The following is a 6415-nucleotide window of genomic DNA, read 5'->3' as shown; positions in this document are numbered from 1 at the left end:
TGGTCAGTATGATCCTTTTTCTCATAGTTAAATTCACCTTCTCTCCTAATAAGAGCACAGTGTTACTGTGTTTTATCTTTTTAAAGTTGTGGTTCAATTTGGGAAACACTGAAAAACTCTTGTCATATGGAAACATTTCTGCTTCTCCTAAATTGTGAAATGGCCTGTGTGTTTGCCTTAAGGCATCTTAACATTCTAACTGTAGAGAAAAATAACAAAAGCGAGTCTGAAATATGTGATGCAGGTGCCATAAAGAGATTACCAGTTATGACATGATCAATATCTCTTCCCTTCCTGTCCTGACTGTTGTGCAAAGGTTAATTGTCCATTATCCAAAAGTCTCAACATCTCCTTTGTTCCGGGGCACAGAATTTATTCTTGTCTAGGCCCATGAATCTCCACTCCTTGGCATATTTCCCATCTTTGACACAAAGTATCCATCCAAAATGTTGAAATAGTGCATTCAGTGACCCAGCTATTCAGTAGACAACAGGCAGTTCTGGCAATACAGCTCTGCAGTTTCTACAACTTTTGCTTCTTGCCTTGTGTAGGGAGAAAAAGTCGATTAATAACAAACTGGTTTTCAACAGCACAAATAGTAACTGGATTCAGTGCCACGCCTGTGCCTTTGCTGCAAGGTGGTACTTCCAAGTATGAACCAGATATCCCCGTAATGGGTTTTGCTTAGATGTTGACCTTCTGCCAGTTTGCTGAAGATGGAAACCTACTTTGTGAAAATGATGGATCTTGAAAGGGGTAAGACTCCTATTACATTTGGACATTGGGCTAAATTAGCCTGTTAATGCAATTGCATTGCATAAATAAACATTTTTAACAAGTTGTTTTGTTTTGTAAACAAATGATTTAATAGAGTTACCCCAACAGGACTCCACAAAACAAATCATTTCATTTACACTCTCAAATTGCTTAAATACTGCATAGATTTATTTTCTCTACTTGTTACAAGGTATTATACATGTTTTGTAAGATACTGGACTGTATATACTGACTTTTTGTAACGGAATCTCAAAACTTCACAGACGAAAATGACTGGATTTTCTCTAAGCATTGCTCCAAGGGTTATCTACATTTATTTAGTGTGCTGTCACCCGTCAGAAAGGTTCCTAGCAGTGACCTGTAGAGGACTGCAATAGCTCCTAGCACAAGAAGGCTCAGAGGTGACACATCTGTTTGCAGGCTGCTCTGGCCAAACCACAGGCAGGAAAGCAAAACCTTAATGATATATTTTATGCTGGTGCTTAACAGGAGAGATAAAATTGGTCTCTTTGCTGGGGGAAAAAAAAAATAAAAAGACAGATTGGTTTGGTGATTGGTCTGCATTTTTTATCATCTGGCTACTTTCTGTGATCGTTGTGTTGTTTCTGGTGAGTGCAGCCAGTGCCTTGCAGGGAGAGTCTGTGTGAATACGAGGGGATGCAGAATGGGGCAATCCAAGCATACAATGAGGAACAACAAACAGAGTTGGTATTAGTTTTGTAAAAAAAAACAATGCAAAGCCAAAATTAACATGGGCATTTTTATTGGACTGGGTAGCTACGGGAATTAGAAACTTTTGTCATCATATGGAGGTTATGAAATGGCTCTAGAAACCCCACAAAAAGTCATTCTGTTTTTAGTAAGTTTGCCCACAAATTATTACTTTTCTTTGTATATTAGCTTATCTATCCACTAAGGAGCACATTTTTTGACTTAACATTTTTTTAGTTGCTTGTCCTGATTTAGTTTAATGTTCACTTAACTCATACTTAATGTATTTGTGCTTCTTATCTCATATAGATCTATTTGTCTTGGAGGTAGGGGAGGGAAGGGGCAAATTTTATAACTTTGTATAAAGAAACAATCATAATGAGAAGCAGAGCAGGAGAGAACATCATGATTGTGGGTAAAGAAAACATCATATGCATTTTGCATACATTAAGATGCAAGTAACATAGACTGATTTCAGTATCAACTTAAAGGAATATAATGATATAAGACATAAGTATTCAAATTCAGAGTTAATTGCTATTTCTATTTGATAGTATTTGTAAAGTGGATAATACTCTAAGGGTAGTGTAGAGGTAGGTTTGTGGATTTTGCTGAACAGACATCAACATATGCTTCATTAATTAGACCTCCTGTACTGCAAAATTATTTTAAAGCATTTTGGAGATATGGACATTATCTATATATAAATAGGTATGCAAAATGACCATTCAGTAGAGATTCATTAGCTTTCTGTTGGATTCAAAGAAGAAGAGAAATATTTTAGCCACGGAAGTAATCTTGTGGTTTCCACACATTCTCCAGCCTTGATTTGTCATTCCATAGAGAAAATTTTTTGCTTTATCAGCTCCTGTATATGTTAGTCCACTACCATCAGCAAATTAAGTGTTTAACCTCAGTTTGATTGTACTTTTTATGTGACTGTATTCCAGTTTTCATGAACTATATATTATTGAGGAAATGAGATAAATGCAATCCTCAAATCTTAATTCTGAATCTTTTAAAAATTTTTACTTTCAAAAATGGAAAGTACCATTACACTTTCCAGAATTATTTAATTTTATTCAAAAGTGATTAAGTAATTTGGTTCAAACTCAGAAGAGATCTATTTGATTTGTTGGAATCAAGTCTCAGTTTATTATATTTCATTAGAGCACTTATTCTACAGAATAAAATCTAATACTTTGAAATCATAGGTTTGTAGAGATGCCTTGACATTTCTTTTTGGAAAACAAACAAACAAACAACAACAACAACAAAAATCTCTGTACATAAATAGATATGTAAACCTGCATAATTACTACAAATAATGAAATAGGCATGTAGATAAATATATTTTATTTCCAAAGGGAAACAGATTGATGAAAATACCTTCTACATTCAAACATGAAATATTTTAGTGAGTTTCTTATAATTGTTGATCCCACTTCAGTTATTCAGTTATTCAGTTATTCAGTTATTCAGTTATTCAGTTATATAAAAGTTGATTCCACTTTTCCTTATCATATCATTATTTGTAAAATGTTTTGATATTATTTTGTGTTAATTTTTTTATTTTCATACAATGTACCTTAAACAGCGTGATCTGTATTAAATTCAAAAAAAAAAAAAAAAAGAATAAGTGCCTATTTAATACATTAACTCCCCATGACAAATGGATTACTGCGGTTCAAGTAGGCATTGGATTCTTCCCTGCAGCCACAAGAAGCTGCTAGCTTATCTGCTAGAAACAAAGAAGCATCATAAAACATTTCTGAGCTAAGCCAGAGAGAATGATTTGTTGCTTAAGCCCTCTAGTAATTGAAAACATACAACTCATACACTTCAGAAACATAGCTGTGACTAATCTCTTAAGAAATAACTTTTTCTTCCCAAATATTTGCTATGCTGCAGCAAGAGTGTTGGTGAGTTAGCAAATGCTTTAAGATATAATTGTCAGTTAGGATAAGCAAAGTTATTTCATTGGATACCAAAACCATCCCCTTCCACACAAAGACATAGGAGACCAACGGAGACTGACATATAGTTTTTACAAACTTTATTGAAATCATATTTACTTTGAATTCATAATTTTTCTTTTCAGAGGAAACTGAATTTCTGAAGACAAATAATATGAGAAACTACCAGAACTGTTGAGAACATTTTGTCATTAATAATTTCCTAATTTATAAGGGATAGGGAACATAATGATTCAGGTAGAGCATCAAAATCTGGTTTTAGCAAAATCCGTAAAATTTGATAAGTCATTAGCAACAGAAAATTACTCTGATACTTGTTTTTTGACCTGTAGGTAAGTGCTCAGGTAATTAGGTAGGTTTACAATAGGACTATCCACTTGAAAATATTGTCACAAGTGACAGGAAATGGCAGTAGCAATGAACGAACCTCATCATTAGATTCATCCTATGACAGTATCCTATAGATAGAAGATTTTTGGAAAGATTTCTGAACCTCTTAATGCAGAAACTGGAAAACAAGTTACTGAGACGTAACTTTGTTCTCAGCTTTCTAGACATTGATTTTATTGGGAAACTAGTGTCCAAGACCATTTCACTACTTCATTCTCTTAGTGGGAAGTCATCCTGTTATTTCCAGCACTATTTACTCTTCAATATTACTGCCAAAAAAGGCCTTACAACTTCAGTTCCAAATATTATCATTGATTACTGATGGTTTCAAACAGCAAAGAAACTACAAGAGATGTTATGTCATTGTTCGTAACAGGATTCTTTCAGTGTTTTTTATTAGCACATTAGCACCAGGAGAGATGTTATAGTGTGGGAAATTCTGCTTTCAAATTCTTTTTGAATTCTTTTTAGAAAGAGACGTATGGTAGACACATTTTTAAAACTCTAAAGCTCAAATATCAAAAAGCAGATAAAAATATTAATGTATCTATCAGACTTTTACAATCCTTTCTTATGTTTTACTTGATTGCTTTTATTGTGCTTTATCCCCCTCAGGAATTTACAATATTCCACACCAAAAATTTTAATCTTATAGAAATAATTTTATTTCTATAAGATGATATTTGAAGATTTGTTATCTTCATATTTGAAGATAACAGTTTAATTTTGCGCAGTTGTAAACTTCATTATTGTATTGATAAATTCAATATAGTAATCTTCCATATAAATAAGAGTACCTAAAACTGAATTAATTCTAATGAATTTCTAAAATAACCCATAAAAATGACTGGAAATCAAAAACATTTCAACAGAGCTCTTTTAACTCAACCTAAATATAGCAGACCATCCTCACTTCTCAGAAAGAGATGGAAAAAATCTCCAGAGAAAATAAAGAGGTGAAGTATAAAAATGATTGACCTACTGTCATATCTGAATATCAATGAGTCTCCTCCCCTTAAATGACTTCTTCCAGAAGCAGATCAGCGCTATAAGCTTAGAGGGAATAAATAAATAAATAAATAAAATAACAACAACAAAAAAGCTGGCTCACATATTCCTTTGAGACTCTAGTACCTGAAGTTGCCTGAGTTCTTAGAGGAGTAGAAATCAGGGACCATATGGAGGATATTTTTTCACATCTCTCCTATTTTATATATTTTCCATTTCCTAGTATCTGTACTGTTGTCCATGTTATTGAATGGATAAATTCAATTCCTGTAAATCCTTTTTGACTGTAATAATGATGTCTTTCATAAAATTTTATCGATGGTGACAAACTGTGGAAGTATAGCTTCCAGGATCTTTTGTTTTTACTGTTTTAGTTATTTTTTTTCTTGTGATTACATGGCACTTTATTTTTAGAAAGTTAGAAGGAATGTTGCAAGAATTTAGACACATATTCTATGTAATATTTTTGAACAATAGTTCTGACCTCAAATCTGCTCATCCTCACACTCAGATTTTCAGATATTCTTGCCCAGTACTTATAGGAAGCATTCCTGTAATTTCTTTATAACATTAGTTTTGTCTCAAGGCAATGAATGAAGGCAGTTCTTCAGCAGGGGATTCTGACACCGGAATGGAAAGACAGAAGTAATTAGGTCGCTCATCATTACACAGAAGTCAAACCAAATGTTTAAGAAGAAAATCCAAAATAATGAATTTCAACAAAAAGAACCATATCAGAAAAAAAAAAAAAAAAAAAAANAAAAAAAAAAAAAAAAAAAGACAGGACATGTCTCATAGTTAGCAAAGTGTTCCTTGGATTTACATTTTCCCTCTGTTCTGTTCAGAAGACTGTCAAACTAAGCTAACTCTCAGGATGTTTCACACACCTCTCCAGGGGCTGGAAAACATTCTTCTGAGAAGCCCTGTCCTAGGGGTTTGCTTTTTCTGAAATGGATATCGACTTGGAACTTCAACGTTCTTTCCTGAATAAAATTTCTGTCAAGTATAGTTCACCCTGGAGGCTTCAGACACTTTCTTTATTTGTCCCTTCTCTACTCTATCAAATTTAGTAACTCAGCAAGTTATCTCCAACTCCTGAACAGTCTGTTTATGAAAAAAGATGTTAATACGCACTCTAAATACTAGATAAGAGAGTTTTTGGAATGCCTCTTCCAGCTGGCCAGCTTTCAGATTTACTCATTACTTATGTGTTTCTCCAAGTACATGGGCCAAAAAAAAAAAAAATCTCTAGGTGTACATGATTTAAATTAACATATAATAATAATAATAATAATAATTTTAAATTACCATCTCTATCACCATAACTAGCAACCATACAATATTCAGGCCAGAAGGAGAGCACAACTGATGTTGCTCATTATTAGTTCCAGACAGAGATAAACAAGAGAGGGGAGAGCAAACAGCCAGATGATGTTCAGGTGTTGTTGGCCATATACATTGCAGTAACTTCATATTGTGTACATATACACAAAAATATCCCTCAAATCCATAGTTATCATTATAAAGCAAAATTTATTCAAATTTGTTTGACT

General features: G+C 33.3%; 1 long non-coding RNA gene across 1 annotated transcript in view; it reads left to right on the top strand.

The window, feature by feature from the left end:
- Positions 1-703: 703 nt before the first annotated feature.
- LOC112956246 overlaps positions 704-6415 on the top strand; it is a 41343-nt gene continuing 35631 nt past the window's right edge. Inside the window, exon 1 of the long non-coding RNA XR_003251011.1 lies at positions 704-756. This is a non-coding gene — a long non-coding RNA (uncharacterized LOC112956246). The remainder of the gene's footprint in view (positions 757-6415) is intronic.

Source organism: Nothoprocta perdicaria, unplaced genomic scaffold (genome assembly GCF_003342845.1).
Source record: "Nothoprocta perdicaria isolate Ctin4 unplaced genomic scaffold, notPer1 scaffold_61, whole genome shotgun sequence".
NCBI lineage: Eukaryota > Metazoa > Chordata > Aves > Tinamiformes > Tinamidae > Nothoprocta > Nothoprocta perdicaria.
This window is presented reverse-complemented; position numbering and strand designations above follow the sequence as displayed.